The sequence below is a fragment of the Bos indicus x Bos taurus genome, chromosome 1 (genome assembly GCF_003369695.1).
Source record: "Bos indicus x Bos taurus breed Angus x Brahman F1 hybrid chromosome 1, Bos_hybrid_MaternalHap_v2.0, whole genome shotgun sequence".
Lineage (NCBI taxonomy): Eukaryota > Metazoa > Chordata > Mammalia > Artiodactyla > Bovidae > Bos > Bos indicus x Bos taurus.
The window spans coordinates 31238818-31259144 of NC_040076.1; positions in this window are offsets into that span (position 1 = coordinate 31238818).

Sequence of the window (20327 nt, forward strand, 5' to 3'; positions counted from 1 at the left end):
TCTTAGTTTTCTGAATGCTGAACTTTAAGCCAACTTTTTCACTCTCCTCTTTCACTCTTCTCTTTCACTTTCATCAAGAGGCTTTTGAGTTCCTGTTCACTTTCTGCCATAAGGGTGGTGTCATCTGCATATCTGAGGTTATTGATATTTCTCCTGGCAATCTTGATTCCAGCTTGTGCTTCATCCAGCCCAGCTTTTCTCATGATGCATTCTGCATATAAGTTAAATAAGCAGAGTGACAGTATACAGCCTTGATGTACTCCTTTTCCTATTTGGAACCAGTTGGTTGTTCCATGTCCAGTTCTTACTATTGCTTCCTGACCTGCATACAGGTTTCTCAAGAGGCAGGTCAGGTGGTTTGATATTCCCATCTGTTTCAGAATTTTCCAAGGTTTATTGTGATCCACACATCAAAGGCTTTGGCATAGTCAATAAAACAGAAATAGATGTTCTTCTGGAACTCTCTTTATTTTTCCATGATCCAGCAGATGTTGGCAATTTGATCTCTGGTTCCTCTGCCTTTTCTAAAACCAGCTTGAAAATCTGGAAGTTTGCGGTTCACGTTTTGTTGAAGCCTGGCTTGGAGAATTTTGAGCATTAATTTACTAGCTTTAAAATGAGTGCAATTGTGCTGTAGTTCGAGCATTCTTTTTACTTTTAAATGAAAAAAAAAAAAGATTAATTAAAAGTTGGATGCACATTTTCCAGATGGCAACTGTAAATGAAGAACAGCTTTCCTCTTCTTTAAGTAGGAAAAATGTATTTACCTTTGTGAACTTTAGCATTGCTATATTTGACCACTGATTCTAATTAGTTATTATCTTTTGTTTATTGGTACTGATATTAATGCATTTCTCCCATTCTTGATTAACATATTTTGAAAGTGCCAATTGCTTTCTCCACAGAAGTAAAACAAATAATTCTAAAATCTTAATGAAAACACAGAAGATCTAAAATTGCCAAAACAATCCTGAGAAATAAGAACAAAGCTGAATATATCATGTTCTTTGATTTCAAACTATACTACAAATCTATTGTAATCAAAACAGTTTGGTATTGACATCAAAATAGACACATGGATTAATGGAATAAAATGGAGAGCTCAATTTATGATATGGGCAATTATTCTAAGACAAAGGAGGCAAAAATATATACTGGGGAAAATATAGCTTCTTCAATAAATGGTGTTTGGAAAAATGAACAGCTACATGCAAAACAATCAAATTGAAACAGCTCTTATGCCATGGAAAAAATTAAATTCAAAATCCATTGGAGACAGAAATGTAAGACCTGAAACCATAAAGCTTCAAGAAGAAAACATGAGTAAGAAACTATTTGATGCTGATCTTTGCAATTTTTTGTGGATATGTATCCTTAATCAGGGGAAACAAAAATAACATAAACAAATAGGACACCTCAAAGTAAAAAGCTTTTAAACAGCAAACAAAATTATCAATAAAGCAAAATGACCACTTACTGAATTGTAGAATTTACTAGTAAATTATATCTCTAATTTGGGGTTAATATCCAAAGCATACAAAGAACTCATATAACTCAACATAAAAAAAAAAAAAATTGAATTTAAAAAAATGGGCAGAAAATTTGAATAGATATTTTTCCAAGGAAGGCAAACAGATGGTCAACAGGCACATGCAAAAATGCTCAGTATCACTAATTAAGAAAATGCAATCCCACATGTCAGAAGACCACAAATAATAAGCATTGAGAAAGGAAACCCTTGTACTATTGGTGGGAGTGTAAATTGGTACAGCTATTATGAAAAAAGATATAGAGATTTCTCAAAATATTAAAAATAGAACTACCATATGATCCAGCAATTCCACTTCTGGGTGTTTATATGAAGAAAACTAAAACACTAACCAGAAAAAATATATATACATATGTGTATATATATATATTCATTGCAGCATTATTTATAATAGCCAAGACAGGGAAGTAATCTAAGTGTCATCAACATATGGATGGATAAAGATGTCATATACACAATGGAATATTAGCTATAAAAGACTGGAATTCTGCCATTCCTCAACATTCTGGATCAACAAGTATGGATCTAGAGATAATTATGCCATGTGAAACAAGTCAGAGAAAGAAAAATATTGTATGACTTTACTTACACATGGAATCTAAAAGTAAATAAATGAATGAACATAACAAAAAAGAAACAGAATTATAGATACAGAGAACAAGCAGGTGGTTGTCAGAAAGGATGGAAGTGGAAAAAAAAATAAATAGGTGAGGGAGATTAAGAGATACAAACTTTTGCAGTTGTAAAATAAATGAGTCACAGGGTATGAAATGTACAGTGTGGGCAATATAGTCAATAACTATGCAAAAAATCATGAGTGCGCTTTATATGTCTTGGATGAGTTACTGGTAAAATGTAGAATACAGCAGGGAAAAGTAAACACACATATACCAAGCTATCAAACATTTTCCTGTGAATGGAATGGGAAGAAAGCACACCAATGTATCTGTCCCACCTAGAAGGATAGTAGCTAGATTCATTTTTTTCTTCCCTTAAATCATTCCATGATTTTTCAGTCTGCTATAAATTGTATTCTACTTATTGTTCAGTGTTTTATCCCAAGAAGGGCCTGTTCTTTACTATGAGGCCCATAATTGTTTTATATTTTCCCCTTTCTCTATTACACACATTATTCATCAATTCATGGTTTTGATTCTCCTTGGCTATGTCACCACTGATTCAATGAACTTGAAATATTGCTACATGCTTGTAATTACTATAAATTTTAGAAATTTCATATTAATTTTCCTCATTTGAATCTGTAATTTATTGATTTTTATAACTGTATATGTTACTAATATATAACTCATGGTACCATTTTCATTTTTTTTTTGTTTCATTTTGTATTGTTACACTACAGTCTCTGGGAAAAAAATATTTCAGGGTCTTCTCACATTCTGTGTGCACATAGAAAACAATTTAATTATAGAAATCCATAATTTCTAATTTCTCTTCATAAGCCATAAATTACAAACATGTATTAGTCCCAAAGTTACCCCCCATAGATTTTAGATAGAGTACGAAAATGAAACCAATCGTTGGCTTTTTGCACTTCCCTTAGTAACTTCATTTTAATATTGCCATAGGAACTATCCAAGTTTTTGGTTACCTTGGTTATAAAGAGATGCTACTTGAGTATTTTCAACTCATCAGGAGAAGTCTTAACCACTGAACCATCAGGGAAGTCCTTATTTATTTTTTGAGTGAAATACTTTTAAGAAGTTCACACTTTTTCTGAGAATTGGATGTATGTATTCACCTTTTTTATCTGCTAGTAGAAAGTCTTTGTGTCTAAGAGTAATTTTGCCCTTATGTTTATAGTGTTTCATTTAGTATTGTTTCATTTTAAATATTAAAGACTTTAGGGAAAGTGCTTTTATCTTTATGAAAACAATACATAAGTAATTAAATAGATTTTAGGCTGGGGGTCTGAGGATGTCCCTAAAACTCTGAATTTATCCCATGGTTTTTACTCAGTGTTTTTCAGAATTAATTACCTCCAAAGAATACAGAAATACTTTGGTTTTATGGAGCATTGTAAGAAAAATTAAACCATGTTTCACCTTAGCTAGGTAGTTTATTGACTTAAGAACATCAACATCCAGTTAGAAAGCAGAATTCTGTGTTATTTACACTGCAATCTGGCAATACTCAGAACAGCATGTTCCATGGATACTGCATAATGCTAATAAGTCTCCTTAAGGAGAGGGAGAAAGGAATGTTGGAAAGTAAATGTGTTTAGTAAATTATGTACTAATCACAATTTCTTTTTTTGAATTTTAATCAGACTTTTTACTATGTTAACAGTGAACAGGAAAGAGATGAAAACATATACAGTGTTTCCATACGTTTGACTACATTCTACTCAATAAGCAAGGGACATGCAAGAGAAAATGATAGACTCATTTCTTCTTCTGTTCTAAAAATAAATGTGGTATAAGTCATATTCCAAAGAAAGTATGAAAATTTTTGAATTTAAAATGAGCAAATACATGCTAGATTTGAAAGTAAATAAGTAAGGTGAGAGTGAAAGTTAAAAGCTGTATAGCCAGGATGTTCTAATTTCTGGATTAGACTGTGATACTTAATGATATAAAAGTATAAACTTCTGTGCTTTGAAAGAGAAGACTGCTGACTTAATTGTATCAACCAAACTGTTATTTGAGAAAAATGTATTATAAGTATTATATGTGTATTATAAACATTAAATGTTGATTAAAATAAGACAGAAGAAATGAGCACACTGGTGATAAGCAAAAGAGATACTCAAAATAAATATAGACGCAAAATCTAATTAGAAGTATACGCAACTGGTGCTGATAAATTTCCCTATCTGGTAATTGTGTCAAAAGTTAGCCTCATTTGTCCAGTAAACCTTCTATAATACTAATTGTATATTAGTTAGTAAAAACTAATATGATTTGAGAATGTCATTTAATCATAATAATAATGTTAGGTAGTTAGAATAGGAAACAGGGGTCTAGAACGGTGGTGGCTAAAAGACAAGGAAGGGAAAAGCCTGTGAAAATAGAATAAAGGAAGGTCTGAGGACCAGAGTGAGGACTTCAGGTAGAACAAACAGCACTCCTGGCTAGTCCAATTTACATAGGGCAGGCCCAGGGGGAGGAAAAAACATATAAAAAGAGGAGCCAAAGGGCCAGGGATCTCTCTCTCTCTTTGGCACACATGTTCTCTGTTTCTCTTTCTCTCCTTTCTCTCTTCTCTTCACGTCTTTGTGTCGGCATGCCCTCATGCTTTGGGGATGTATTTTCCTGCTATTTTCTAAATAAAATTGAGCTGTAACACAGAGCTGTAACACTGACCTGTCTAAGAGCTATAATACAGTCTCTTTGAGACCCAAGAGCTATAACACGGTCTGTCCAAGCGCTACGACACGCCAAGGACTCTAACGTCCTTCACTTCAAATTTTTGTTGAGATGAGACAGAACTGAGGAGAATATACTCGCCTAACAATATTTCCCTTCAATGCTAATATCCTGAACTCTCGGAGTTCACAATGTATTCACCTAAAAGTAATGCTAATCATTTTTAAATTCCTTTTAATCCTTGAAATTCTATTATTGCTTCCCTGGTGGCTCAGATGGTAAAGTGTCTGCAACACAGGAGACCCAGATTCAATCTCTGGGTTGGGAAGACCTGGTGAAGGAAATTGCAACCCAGTCCAATACTCTTACCTGGAAAATCACATGGATGGAGGAGCCTGATAGGCTACAGTCCATGTGGTCACAAAGAATCAGACACAACTGAGGGACTTCACTCTCTTTCTTTCTATTCTATTACTATGTACTTCTTTATTGAATGTCCATGAATTGTTTATTAATATCATCCTGTAGCTTAACTAGAATACTTTTTAATAAACCATATCACAGCTTAAATTTTCCTTAGAAAATATATATCAGATTTCAATGTTTGACAATTAATGAGTGTCTCTCAAGATGAGTTGTTTTAATTGCCAATGTTTTCATTAGTAAGAAGAAATGCCATTTTTTCCTGTTAGAATTTAAATAACCAATAATAAAAAAATAAAATACAGTGACCCAAATAGGTATAGCTTTCTAGCCAGGAGAACTGTAAAGGTACAAAACTTAAAAAAAATGTTTTATAACTAAAATTTTCCATTATCTATAAAGGCATGCATATTGATGTAGTTGACCAAGAAGTTAAAAATGTTGAACAGCGGTAAGAGAAAAATGCATATCTATGTTTTCTGGTATCTACCCTGATACAGACTGAGCCTGTATGCAAGGCAAAAAATAGAAATTCCATTTCAAATTGCCAAAGTAACTGTTTGGCAAAGAATTTCGATTAATGCAAAACGATCCAATTAATGCACTCCACAAAGGACTAAGAACAAATACCAGTATCAAATGCGGCTGTAGAAAGAAATCTTTGAAGTGGCTGCTTTGAACAGACTTTAATGTGAAATTTAGCTAAAATGTAAACAACCAGATGCTAGTGCTCAAACACCACAAATAAAAAAAAGATTACTTTGCTGTTGGAAAAGAAAATGGCAACCCACTCCAGTATTCCTGCCTGAAGAATCCCATGGACAGAGAAGCTGGGCAGGCTACAGTCCATAGGGTTGCAAAGAGGTGGACACGGCTGAAGTGACTTAGCAAGACACACTTTGCTATTAGAAAGTTAGCATACATTTCTCCTCTATGCCACTTAGTACAGCCAAGAGACTACGGGAGGGAGATTCTGATTTACCTTCAATCCTTTCTAATTATGATGTTCTGTGTTTTATTTGATTTTGTGGTGCTCAGGTTGAATTTTGGGGGATAAAAAATTTCATCTCTAAAGTTTATATAATTTAGGGGCATTAACTTATAGGAAAAAAAGAAAAAAAGGAAATAAGAATGCAATAACAAATGTACCATTATAGAAATTGCTTTTGTGGGAATAGGAATTAAAGATGTTTCCCTTTCTTTATTCATATAACTCTTTTTAGATATCTGCAGTAAAGACTTCACTTTTCAATCACTGAAAAAATCTGGTTTAGAAATGAATCCTTGAGCACAAGGGGGTTTACAGTGGTGGTGTAATGATGGATATGTGGCATTATACATTTGCCAAAACTCATAGAATATAAATTTCAAAGACTGAGCATTAATAAACCAGGGACCTTAGTTAATAATAATGTATCAATATTGGCTTATCAACTGTAACAAATGTGTGTTCATTGATTTTAAAAATGTTAGTAATATGAGAGAAATAGAGGGTGATACACTGAATTCTACTTTCTACAAATCTAAGACTCCTGGCTAGAAAGCTATACCTATTTGGGTCACTGTATTTTTTTTTTAATTTTATATTTTATTGGTTATTTAAATTCTAACAGGAAAAAAAATGGCATTTCTTTTTACTAGTGAAAAAAATTGTCAAGTAAAACAGCTCATCTTGAGAGACACTCATTAATTGTCAAACATTGAAATCTGATATATATTTTCTAAGGAAAATTTAAGCTGTGATATGGTTTAGCAATTCCACTGCTAGGCATACACACCAAGGAAACCAGAATTGAAAGAGACACATGTACCCCACTGTTCATCGCAGCACTGTTTACAATAGCCAGGACATGGAAGCAACCTATATGTCCATTTGCAGACAAATGGATAAGAAAGCTTTGGTACATATACACAATGGAATATTACTCAGCTATTAAAAAGATTGCATCTGAATCAGTTATAATGAGGTGGATGAAACTTAAGCCTATTATACAGAGTGAAGTAAGTCAGAAATAAAAACACCAATAGAGTATATTAACACAAATATATGGAATTTAGAAAGATGGTAACGATGACCCTATATGCAAGACAGCAAAAGAGACACAGATGTAAAGAACAGACTTTTGGACTCTGTGGGAGAAGGCAAGGGTGGGGTGATTTGAGAGAATAGCATTGAAACATGTATATTGTCATATGTGAAATAGGTCACCAGTCCAGGTTCAGTGCATGAGATAGGGTGCTCAGGACTGGTGTACTGGAATGACCCTGAGGGATGGGATGGGAAGGGAGGTGGGAGGGAGGGTCAGGATGGAGAACACATGTACGCCCATGGCTGATTCATGTGAATGTATGGCAAAAACCACCATAATATTGTAAAGTAATTAGCTTCCAATTAAAATAAATTTAAAAAAGAAAAAAAATCCAGAATTTTTTCTCAGAAATACTATATTTTATTGGTATTTCATCCTTCATTTTCTTTATATCAAATTTCTAGGTATACATTTTCAAGGTAAAGTTGTAATTCTTTATACAGATTGACACTTTCTGTGGACTAAATTGTGTCCCCACCCCCACCCCCTGCCTCCAATTCATATGTTGAAGCCCTAACCCTCATTGAAATGGTATTTGGAGATGGGGTTTTTACGATATAACCAAGGTTAGAGGTTTAGAGGAGATCATGAAGGTGGAATTCTCATGATGGGATAAGTGTCCCTATAGAAGAGATCCTAGAGAGATTATTCTCTCTTTCTCTGCCACATAAGAACATTGGAAGAAGGCCTTGTGTAAATCAAGAGGAGATCTCAAACCACAAACTGGCCATATTGGAACCCTGATCACAGACTTTCTCCAGAACTGTGAGGAAATCAACATCTGTTCTTTAAGTCACCCAATGGATAGCATTTTTTAAATGGTAGTCCCTTGTGGCTCAGTGGTGAAGAGTCCACCTGCAATGCAGGAGACCTGGGTTCAACCCCTGGGATGGAAAGATCCCCTGGAGAAGAACACGGCAACCCACTCCAGTATCCTTCCAGGAGAATTCCATGGACAGAGAAGCCTGACAACCTCAGTCCATTTGGTCGCTAAGCAGTTGGACACAACTTAGCAGCTAAGCAACAACAACAACCAATCAGACCAAGAAATCTTTCATTGAGTTTATGGTATATACAAGAAGAGGTAGCAGAAAAGCACTGAACAAGATTCAACATCTTTTTGACATACAGACCACCCTGTAAGCCAAATAAACCAATTGTGGAATACAGTCATTTATTACATATTTTTAAACCTGAATATTTCCATGTTCCAAAAAGAGGTTTATGTTAACTGACCTAACACTAGTCTTTTCCATTCAAGTAAGGGTTGCTAGTAAAACATAAAACACTCAGTGAAATCTGAATTTCAGATAAATAATTAGTGAGTTTTAATACTAGCATAGGGCTTCCCCAGTAGCTCAGTCATAAAGAACCTGCTTGCGGTGCATGAAACACAGGAAATACAGGTTCAGTCCCTGGGTTGGGAAGATCCCCTGGAGGAGGGCATGGCAATCCACTCCAGTATTCTTGCTGGGACAATCAGATGGACAGAGGAGCCGGGCAGGCTATGGTCTATGGAGTAATAAAGAGTCAGACACGACTAAAGTGACCTAGCATGTACAAATTAGCATCACCTATGGCTTTATGGGGCAGGTTTATATTAAACATTATTTTGTTGTTCTAAAAATTTAAGTGACCTTTGTTATTGTTGCTATTGTTCTCAGTTATTATTTTTTTCTGGCAACCCTTATTCAAGTCCAATAGTAGTATATTAGCAGGTCTACATATTTAGTATTTATAAGAATGACCTGGAAAGCTTGATAAAACAGACTGCTGAGATCTACCTCTACAGTATCTGAATCACTAAATTTGGGGAGAAGCTCAAAAATGTAGATTTCTATTAAGCTTAGTATCTCAGCAGGTAAAGAATCTGCCTGCAATGTAGGAGACCCTAGTTCAATTCCTAGTTTGGGAAGATCCCATGGAGAAGGGATAGGTACCCACTCCAGTATTCCTGGGTTTCTATGGTGGCTCAGCTGGTAAAGAATTTGCCTGCAATGCGGGAGACTTAGGTTCAATTCCTGGGTTAGGAAGATTCCCTGGAGAAGGGAATGACTAGCCACTCCAGTATTCTGGCCTGGAGAATTCCAAGAGCTGGCAAAGAATCAGACACGACAATGAATTTCACTTTCACTTTCATTAAGTTTCCAAGTAGTGTGGATACTAAGAGAATCTGTGTGAAGTTGTAATCATAAGTTTTAAAATCTCTGCAAAGTTTCAAGAAGTTCCTCTATGAATTCAAATTTTGCCACATGTGCATAACAGTTTATTATAATCATTAAATCACACTTAAGAAAGTGTCAATTTTTTATCTTTAAATTTTTTTTCCTAAAAGTATTTCAAAAAGAAGTAATATTTTAGACTATTTTAAAATCATAGTGACCTTCACTTAAAAGGTACCATTAATATTCTGTACATATTCTTACTAATATTTTCTCTCTTAGGCCCCATATAATATTAAATATGCTTTATAAATAAATGCTATTATCTGTAACCTTGACACAATCTTACATTTTCTCCTTTCCTTTGAGTCCAAACTTTCTAATGAACTTTGGAGTTACATATCCTCTGCAGTTCAAATAACTCCTGAAGAAACAAATAGCTTTGGTGATAAAATAGCCTTAAGCTATTCTGACTTTTCAGTATATTTGTATGTGGGAAATACAGGATCGCTATTGAAAAGTTTCTGTATTCCTTCCTGTTTCCCACCAAGTGTATAATTCAGGTCTTATTCTAATTCTACTTCACAGTCTTATCTAGAATATTCTTCCTGTTATGGACAAGCCCATAGGAAATGCATCTTATGTGCTATGGTTGTCGATTTCTAACCCATGATCTTTGTCCCTCTAGAAACATGTGAAACAGAAGAAGCTTTAACTTTCTTTATTTGGAAGAATATACAAATATTTTTATGTTTCTTTCAGCTATCTTTAATTCAAAATTCCCCCTGACCAGTGGGGATCATACATACAGGACATAAACAAATACCTCAATATTAAGAAATGGCAACCCACTCCAGTACACTTGCCTGGAAAATTCCATAGACAGAGGAGCCTGGTAGGCTACAGTCCATGGGATGGGAAAGAGTCAGACATGACTGAGTGACTTCACTTACTCACTCAATATTAAGAACTACATTCTCAAAATTATGCAACATTTGTGTTAATAGACTTACTTTGCTCTTCCATTCAATACTTATATGTGATATCTAAACTTTCTTCCATGAATCTTCAGATTTTGCTTGATAATTTTAACATTTTGGATTTTCAGTTCTTCTGGTTTTCTCTTCCTGCGGTCTCCAAGATACATTTTGGTGCTCTCTCGGGTTAATTTCCTCTCTTGTTATTCTTGAACTACAATACCTGAAGATCCTTCCCAACAATTATTATAATTAGTCCCCTTACCTCCTTGTATGGTTTGCCAGGTTCCACTGTTTTTCATATTTCTAGTAAAGCAGAGATCACATTAAAGTAGAAACTGACAATAATTCTTATCACTGTTCTGTGATTCACAATATGAGTAGCATTCACTTTCATTACTAAATTAAATAGTTTTCATCAGAAATTTTATGTCTACCAATCCCTAAATATAGCCATGAGTGTCCAGTATGGCCTACTCATACTTGATTGCTTAAACTCTAAGACTTTCAAGAATATTAAATCAAACATTATTTTGGCATATAAAATACACATATACATATATATATATAGATTCATACTATACATGCACATATACACATTTATATATTGCTTTATGTAACAGTCTTCAGAAAATATATGATATGATTAACATATAAAAATTTTGATAATCCCATGTAAATGTTGTTATGACCATGGATGAATAATATTTGACAATGGAGAGCCAAAAATTTTATGTATATTTCTTTGAAATTCCAAAGGTTAATAAATTACACTACATGGGTTCTTCACTTCAAAACAGTTGAATCCAAATAAAATAAACTATATAGTGTGGCAATGCACTTCATATAATTTTTCTTCTAAGATAGTTTCTATTTCTGTGGGAGAGAGTCATTGAGTTTAAGCACAGAGTAAAGAGTAGCAATGGTATAATCATCCCAGGATGTCAGTAAAGAAGAAAAATAAAATAGATCTATGGGAATAAAGTTAGTTTCTAGAATAAAGTGGGATATGGCAGGAGAGAAAAATTTCTGAAAAATTACTAACCACACAAATTGGAAAACAGACATCAAGAGCTCATCTTCTAATGAATAACCTGGCTATGGGAAAAAATACAAAGAAATTTATCAATAAGAGTACTGGAAAATTCATGTTGTTTGTAGTGATTAACTGAATTGTTTAATAGCAATGATTTTCAGGATTATCAGCTGTCAAAAATTGAATATATGTATATATTTACTATGTTTGTTTTATTGGTATACTCTGAAGGACATCAATCCAGAGAAAATGCTCACAATATACTTAAAGAAGAAAATACAGAAACATAAAAACAAGACAATAATTATAAAAAATACCAGTTATTATAAAATTTTAAACTATAAAACAATGTATACATGAATTTTCTGTATAATAATAGTTATAATAATGGCTCAAATATATGAAGTTCTGAGCATAAACCAAGTACCAAAATAATTGATTTACAAATACTGCCTCATTTGATCCTCAATGAGGCCCTAAGGAATGCTAAGTCTTAGCTTCAATTTCAAGAATACAAAACAATATTTAGAAAGGGTAATTAAAGTTTCCAAGGCCACAGGTTGAGAAAGAGGCACATATAATCCCAGAATTCAGCTCTTGCCCCTTTAATTCTATGCTAAACAACATAAATGGCATGAGTTGAGCCACTGCTTCTGAATGTTGTAGGACATAAACTTGTTAATGCATCACTGGAAAATTCCTTCAATTTTCTGCTTAAATTAAGATGTGCATAGACAGAAAATTTTCTTCTGGTCAGGTTTTCTTTTCTTTTATATGCTATTTAATCATCACCATTTGTTGGAACACAGAAGCATTTCTAAAGATAAGTCAAGAAAAAAATCCAACACCCACCACCAGTAGCAAACTACAATGAATCTAACAACAGATTTTTCCACTTAGTCTTAAAGGTCATTTGTGTGCTCACAAAATACAAGTTTAAAAGGTTAGTTTCCATGAAGCTTTAAATAGTGAATCAAAGTTTTGTTTGCATTAGCTTTATTCAGTGTCGCTTCCATTCTTCCACCTCACTCTAGGCCTCTTCAGGAAATGTCTGCTTACGTTTCTTTCAGAAGAAAGCCCAAGGCAAAGTACTAGAAAATTTAAAAATTCATTCTTACTCTAAAGAAGAAAATAGGATGTTTGTGTACAGTCTAAGTCCATTTGTAGTTTATTATAATCAGTATTGTTGTACAAAAACGTCTGATACCTAGAATATTCAAAAGTTACTAAATCACATTTTTGTTCATAGTCTAAAATGCTATGGAACTCAAGACATTTTGCTTATTTTTTTTTCAGATTGATAGAATTGATTTTTCTCTTTTCCTATAAAATACTTTTGTTGAATTCATCAACGCACAAGACTATTGACTTCAAATTGCTTTTCCTTTTGCTTTGAACTGAAAATTATTTTATAATTGAGGTAAAATCCTATTTAATATTCGTGATAGCTCTGTGTGCTTTCAGAAGGCCAAAATATATGTTAGTTGTGGTACTGACAGTGCCAATTGCATCTCAGCTGTCAAAAATGACATATATGGTCACTGCTTCATCACAATTAAAATGTGGTGAGATTCCCTAAAGAAAAGAACTTGAAATATTCTTAGGAACCCGAAGGACTCACAGTTAAGAGACACATAGGAAACTAGCAAGAACTGTTTTTAATAATTGCATCAGATCAGATCAGTCGCTCAGCGACCCCATGAATCCCAGTATGCCAGGCCTCCCTGTCCAGCACCACGCCCTGTGTACACTCAGACTCATATCCATTGAGTCAGTGATGCCATCCAGCCATCTCATCCTCTGTCCTCCCCTTCTCCTCTTGCCCCAATCCCTCGCAGCATCAGAGTCTTTTCCAATGAGTCAACTCTTCGCATCAGGTGGCCAAAGTACTGGAGTTTCAGCTTTAGCATCATTCCCTCCAAAGAAATACCAGGGCTGATCTCCTTCAGAATGGACTGGTTGGATCTCCTTGCAGTCCAAGGGACTCTCAAGAGTCTTCTCCAACACCACAGTTCAAAAGCATCAATTCTTCTGTGCTCAGCCTTCTTCACAGTCCAACTCTCACATCCATACACGACCACAGGAAAAACCATAGCCTTGACGAGACGAAACTTTGTTGGCAAAGTAATGTCTCTGCCTTTCAATATGCTATCTAAGTTGGTCATAACCTTCCTTCCAAGGAGTAAGCGTCTTTTAATTTCATGGCTGCAGTCACCATCTGCAGTGATTTTGGAGCCCAGAAAAATAAAGTCTGACACTGTTTCCACTTTTTCCCCATCTATTTCCCATGAAGTGGTGGGACCAGATGCCATGATCTTTGTTTTCTGAATATTGAGCTTTAAGCCAACTTTTTCACTCTCCACTTTCACTTTCATCAAGAGGCTTTTGAGTTCCTCTTCACTTTCTGCCATAAGGGTGGTGTCATCTGCATATGTGAGGTTATTGATATTTCTCCTGGCAATCTTGATTCCAGCTTGTGTTTCTTCCAGTCCAGCGTTTCTCGTGATGTACTCTGCATATAAGTTAAATAAACAGGGTGACAATATACAGCCTTGACAAACTCCTTTTCCTATTTGGAACCAGTCTGTTGTTCCATGTCCAGTTCTAACTGATGCTTCCTGACCTGCATACAAATTTCTCAAGAGGCAGATCAGGTGGCCTGGTATTCCCATCTCTTTCAGAATTTTCCACAGTTTATTGTGATCCACACAGTCAAAGGCTTTGGCATAGTCAATAAGGCAGAAATAGATGTTTTTCTGGAACTCTCTTGCTTTTTCTATGATCCAGCTGTTGGCAATTTGATCTCTGGTTGCTCTGCTGTTTCTAAAACCAGCTTGAACCATCAGGAAGTTCACGGTTCACATATTCCTGAAGCCTGGCTTGGAGAATTTTGAGCATTACTTTACTAGCGTGTGAGATGAGTGCAATTGTGTGGTAGTTTGAGCATTCTTTGCCATTGCCTTTCTTTGTGATTTGAATGAAAACTGATCTTTTCCAGTCCTGTCGCCACTGCTGAGTTTTCCAAATTTGCTGGCATACTGAGTGCAGCACTTTCACAGCATCATCTTTCAGGATGTGGAATAGCTCAACTGGAATTTCATCATGTCCACTAGCTTTGTTCATCATGATGCTTTCTAAGGCCCACTTGACTTCACATTCCAGGATGTCTGGCTCTAAGTGAGTGATCACACCATCATGATTATCTGGGTCGTGAAGATCTTTTTTGTACAGTTCTTCTGTGTATTCTTGCCATCTCTTCTTAATATCTTCTTCTTCTGTTAGGCCCATACCATTTCTGTCCTTTATCGAGCTCAACTTTGCATGAAATGTTCCTTTGGTATCTCTGATTTTCTTGAAGAGATCCCTAGTCTTTCCCATTCTGTTGTTTTCCTCTATTTCTTTGCATTGATTGTTGAAGAAGGCTTTCTTATCTCTTCTTTCTATTCTTTGGAACTCTGCATTCAGATGTTTATATCTTTCCTTTTCTCCTTTGCTTTTTGCTTCTCTTCTTTTCACAGCTATTTGTAAGGCCTCCCCAGACAGCCATTTTGCTTTTTTGCATTTTTTTTCTATGGGAATGGTCTTGATCCCTGTCTCCTGTGCAATGTCACGAACCTCATTCCATAGTTCATCAGGCACTCTATCTATCAGATCTAGGCCCTTAAATCTATTTCTCACTTCCGCTGTATAATCATAAGGGATTTGAGTTAGGTCATACCTGAATGGTCTAGTGGTTTTCTCTACTTTCTTCAATTTAAGTCTGAATTTGGCAATAAGGAGTTCATGATCTGAGCCACAGTCAGCTCCTGGTCTTGTTTTTGCTGACCGTATAGAGCTTCTCCATCTTTGGCTGCAAAGAATATAATCAATCTGATTTCAGTGTTGACCATCTGGTGATGTCCATGTGTAGAGTCTTCTCTTGTGTTGTTGGAAGAGGGTGTTTGTTATGACCAGTGCATTTTCTTGGCAAAGCTCTATTAGTCTTTGCCCTGCTTCATTGCGTATTCCAAGGCCAAATTTGCCTGTTACTCTAGGTGTTTCTTGACTTCCTCTTTTTGCATTCCAGTCCCCTATAGTGAAAAGGACATCTTTTTTGGGTGTTAGTTCTAAAAGGTCTTTTAGGTCTTCATAGAACTGTTCAACTTCAGCTTCTTCAGCATTACCGGTTGGGGCATAGACTTGGATTACTGTGATATTGAATGGTTTGCCTTGGAAACGAACAGAGATCATTCTGTCGTTTTTGAGATTGCATCCAAGTACTGCATTTTGGACTCCTTTTTGACCATGATGGCCACTCTATTTCTTCTGAGGGATTCCTGCCCGCAGAAGTAGATATAATGGTCATCTGAGTTATATTCACCCATTCCAGTCCATTTCAGTTTGCTGATTCCTAGAATGTCGACATTCACTCTTGCCATCTCTTGTTTGACCACTTCCAATTTGCCTTGATTCATGGAATTGACATTCCAGGTTCCTATCCAATATTGCTCTTGCCTATTTTTTTTCTTTAAAAAAATGGATTTATTTTTAACTGAAGGATGAATGCTTTACAATATTGTTTTGTTTTCTGACATCCATTAACATGAATTAGCCATAGATATACATATGTCCCCTCCCTTGTGAACCTCCCTCACAACTCCTACATTTTCCACCCCTCTAGGTTGTTACAGAGACCTGGTTTGAGTTCCCTGAGTCATACAGCAAGTTTTCATTAGCTATCTATTTTACATATGGTAGTGTATATGCTGGAGAAGGCAATGGCACCCCACTCCAGTACTTTTGCCTGGAAAATCCAATGGATGGAGGAGCCTGGTAAGCTGCCGTCCATGAGGTCGCTAAGAGTAGGGCACGACTGAGCGACTTCACTTTCACTTTTCACTTTCATGCATTGGAGAAGGAAATGGCAACCCACTGCAGTGTTCTTGCCTGGAGAATCCCAGGGACGGTGGAGCCTGGTGGGCTGCCGTCCAAGGGGTCGCACAGAGTCAGGCACAACTGAAGCGACTTAGGAGCAGCAGCAGCAGTGTATATGCTTCCATGCCATTCTCTCCATTCATCCCACCTCTCCTTCCTCCCCACCCTCCCACCCAACCCATGTCCATAAGTCTGTTCTCTATATCTGGGTCTCTATTGCTGCCCTGCAAATAGGTTCTTGGTTGCCTATTTTTATATATCAACTGTTTGCAAAAAACATGTGATAAAAATATTGAAAGCACAGAGCAGGATTATAAATCTTCAGCAAAAAAGAAACAGCGGAAAATAGGATGTGCACCCAAGTGAATTTAAGAGGATAGAACAGAAAGGTTAGTCACTTGTCCTCTATGACACACTTGGAAAAAATTAAAACTGCAATTTTTAATAAAGAATGGCATGAACAACTCTACAAAGCTATATGCAGACATCTTGGGACTAGGAAATAGCACAGTTCTGGACAATATCTTCAGGGAGTATGTTTGAGAAAATGCTATTCACAACAAGATTAACCCATAGGTACCCTTTCCTAAAATGTGGTATAAACTTGGATTCAGTATGGTGTAATTTCTCAGGGAATGAGGTAAATACATTTAGTTTAAGAAATATGCTCCACTCATTCAATCACCACATAAAACAGGGTGGCATAGATAAGGAGTGAATTCACAGTCCCTTCAGACTCATAATTCTGGGTTGATGGTGACTTGAATAGAACTATGCAGCATAGATTCCCATTATTTTGTTTCATTAGATGTACTATTTTCTTTGATAAAAGTGACTTGAAAAACAAACTGAAGGATAATATCAGAAAGCACATTTCAACTAAATTGCATTTTATTCACCAATCTGCCCATAAAATATGCCTAATTTATAGAATAATATAATAAAAAATAATCACAATGTAAATTATTAAATAAATGTAAAATTGACTTGATTACTTCCCTGTGGCTCAGATGGTAAAGAATCTACCTGCAATGCAGAAGACACAGGTTTGATTCCCATGTCAGGAAGATCCCCTGGAGAAGGGAATGGCAACCCATTCCAGTATTCTTGCCTGGAGAATCCCATGGACAGAGGAGCCTGGTGGGCTACAGTCAGTGGGGTTGCAAAGGTTTGGACATGACTGATAAGATATAGATCATTGATCATAGTTGTCTCAAACAGATATCTGGTATAACATGAAACTGTAGAATAATATTCAAAGTTAATATTGAAGGATGCTTATCTTGCAGATTTATTCCCTTGCAGAGTTACAATAGTGCACTCTCTACTTGCCTAAATCCTAAGTTTATCAGACTCTTTTGGTTCTGATAAAACGGTTTGTAGTTGTCTCAACCAAACCAATTTACTTTACTCCTGAGACAGGCTAGATTTGTCAGTTATTCTTTTCTTTTGCTTTTTAACTGTGAAAAATAGCTTGAATTTTTAAAGTAGGCATGCAAACCAACTTAATGTGATCATTTATATCAAAGGTTTATAATATCCAGGCACTTGTCACCTATACAACCACATATAGACAAGTAGGGGAGTGGCTGCTGCCAAGTAAGAGTTAAAACAAAACTAGAGATTTCTATTGTAATTTTCCACTTCATAAAACATACACATTATGTATCTTCTCTTTCATTTGTCATTCAACTATTCATTACATTTCAAAGGAAATAAACATCTCTGAAATTATCAGTGTCTTTGTTTTGTGCTTCTCCAAGATCAGTTAAAGAGGAACTGAGTGAACATTTTAGTTTAGATGATAATAGTTTAAATTTGTAATATAATAAGCATGCTAAAGGAACCAAAGAAAACTTTGAGACAATCTCAAAGTATGTAAAATTACAAATCTACAGCAAATATATGGAATGAATAACAACCTAGTGACAGAACTGGGTCAGTTCAGAGTGCCTTAAAATAAAAAACTATCAAAGCCCACTGACGTTTTGAATAGCACCAGATATTCAGAATTAAAATAGATTTGCTTTCTTCAGGGCTTCATTGTTCATAAGATAGAAGGGATGCTGAACTCTGCTATTAAATGCCTTCATATCACGGGAGGGGAGAAAACATTCAAAAAAGAGTGAAAAATGCATATGGTAGGATTCATACATGTACATATAAAGGAGATTTTAGTCCTCCTCAAGCCTCTCTATTGCTTACTGCCCCACAGAATAAAAAGGCTCTACTATTTTTTATCTTTGATCATTGCTGCCCTTACTCATCTCTGTGGAGCAAGAATTTTTTGCTATATCACCAGAGTTAGTCTCCAGCTTTTATATTTCCCCTTTTTAATACAAAAATTCATAGTGGCAGTAAGTGTATGGAGAGGGCAGTACATATCTGGACAATTGAAGAAGTAGAAACAGAATGGTAAATGATTGGATAGAGAAGGGCTGCCTTAGTAACAAGTTAGGAAAATCAGTGCAAGCTTGTATGTTCAAAATACTTCAATCTAGGATTTAGCAGTGCATGAATCCAGAACTTCTGGATGTACAAGCTGAATTAGAAAAGGCAGAGGAAACAGAGATCAAATTACATTCATTGGATCATGGAGAAAGCAAGGGAATTCCGGGGGGGGGGGGGGCGGGGGGGACATTTACTTCTGTTTCATTGACTATGCTAAAGCCTTTGTTGTATGGATCGCAATAAACTGTGGAAAATTCTTAAAGAGATGGGAATACCAGATCACCTTACCTGTTCCCTGAGAAACCTATATGCGGGTCAAGAAGCAACAGTTAGAACCTTAAAGGAACAAATGATAGATTCAAAATTGGGAAAGGAATATGACAAGGCTGTATATTGGCATCCTGTTTATTTAACTTATATACAGAGTACATCATGCAAAATGCTGGGTTGGATGAATCCCAAGCTGGAATCAAGACTGCCAAGACAAATATCAACAACCTCAGATATACAGGTGATACCACTCTAATAGCAGAAAGTTAAGAGGAACTAAACAGTCTCTAGATGAGGGTGAAAGAGGAGAGTGAAAAATCTGGCTTAAAACTCAATTCAAAAAACTAAAATCACGGCATCCAGTTCCATCACCGGCTCATCCCCTTCACAAATAGAAGGGGAAACAGTGGAAGCAGTGACAGACTTTATTTTCTTGGACTCCAAAATCATTGCTGATGGTCACTGCAGCCATGACATTAAAAGACGTTTGCCCCTTGGAAGGAATTAATGCCAAAACTGGACACCATATTAAAAAGCAGAGACATCATTTTGCCGATAACGCTCTATATACTCAAAGCTAAGGTTTTTCCAGTATCATGTATGGATGTGAGAGTTGGAACATGAAGAAGAGCACTGAAGAATTGAGGCTTTCAAATTGTGGTGCAGAAGACTCTTGAGAGTGCCTTGGACAGCCAGGAGATCAAACCAGTCAATCCTAAAGGAAATCAACCCTGAATATTCATTGGAAGGACTGATGCTGAAGCGGAAGCTCCAATCCTTTGTCACCTGATGGGAAAAGCTGACTCAATGGAAAAGACCCTGATGCTGGGAACAATTAACTGAAGGCAAAAGGAGAAGAGGGTGGCAGAGGATGAGATGGTTCAATAGCATCACTGACTCAATGGACATACATTTGAGCAAACTCTGGGAGATAATGAAGAACAGGGATGCTGCTGCAGTCTATGGGGTCACAGGGAGTTGGATAGGACTTAGTGACTGAACAACAATAAACAAGCTTAATTATTCACTTAGAGAGATTCCATTTCCAAATACAGTCATATTGGGGATAAAGGCTTCAACACGTGAAAATAAGGGGGTTGGCGGGGGGAGCAACAGATGTTTAATCCAT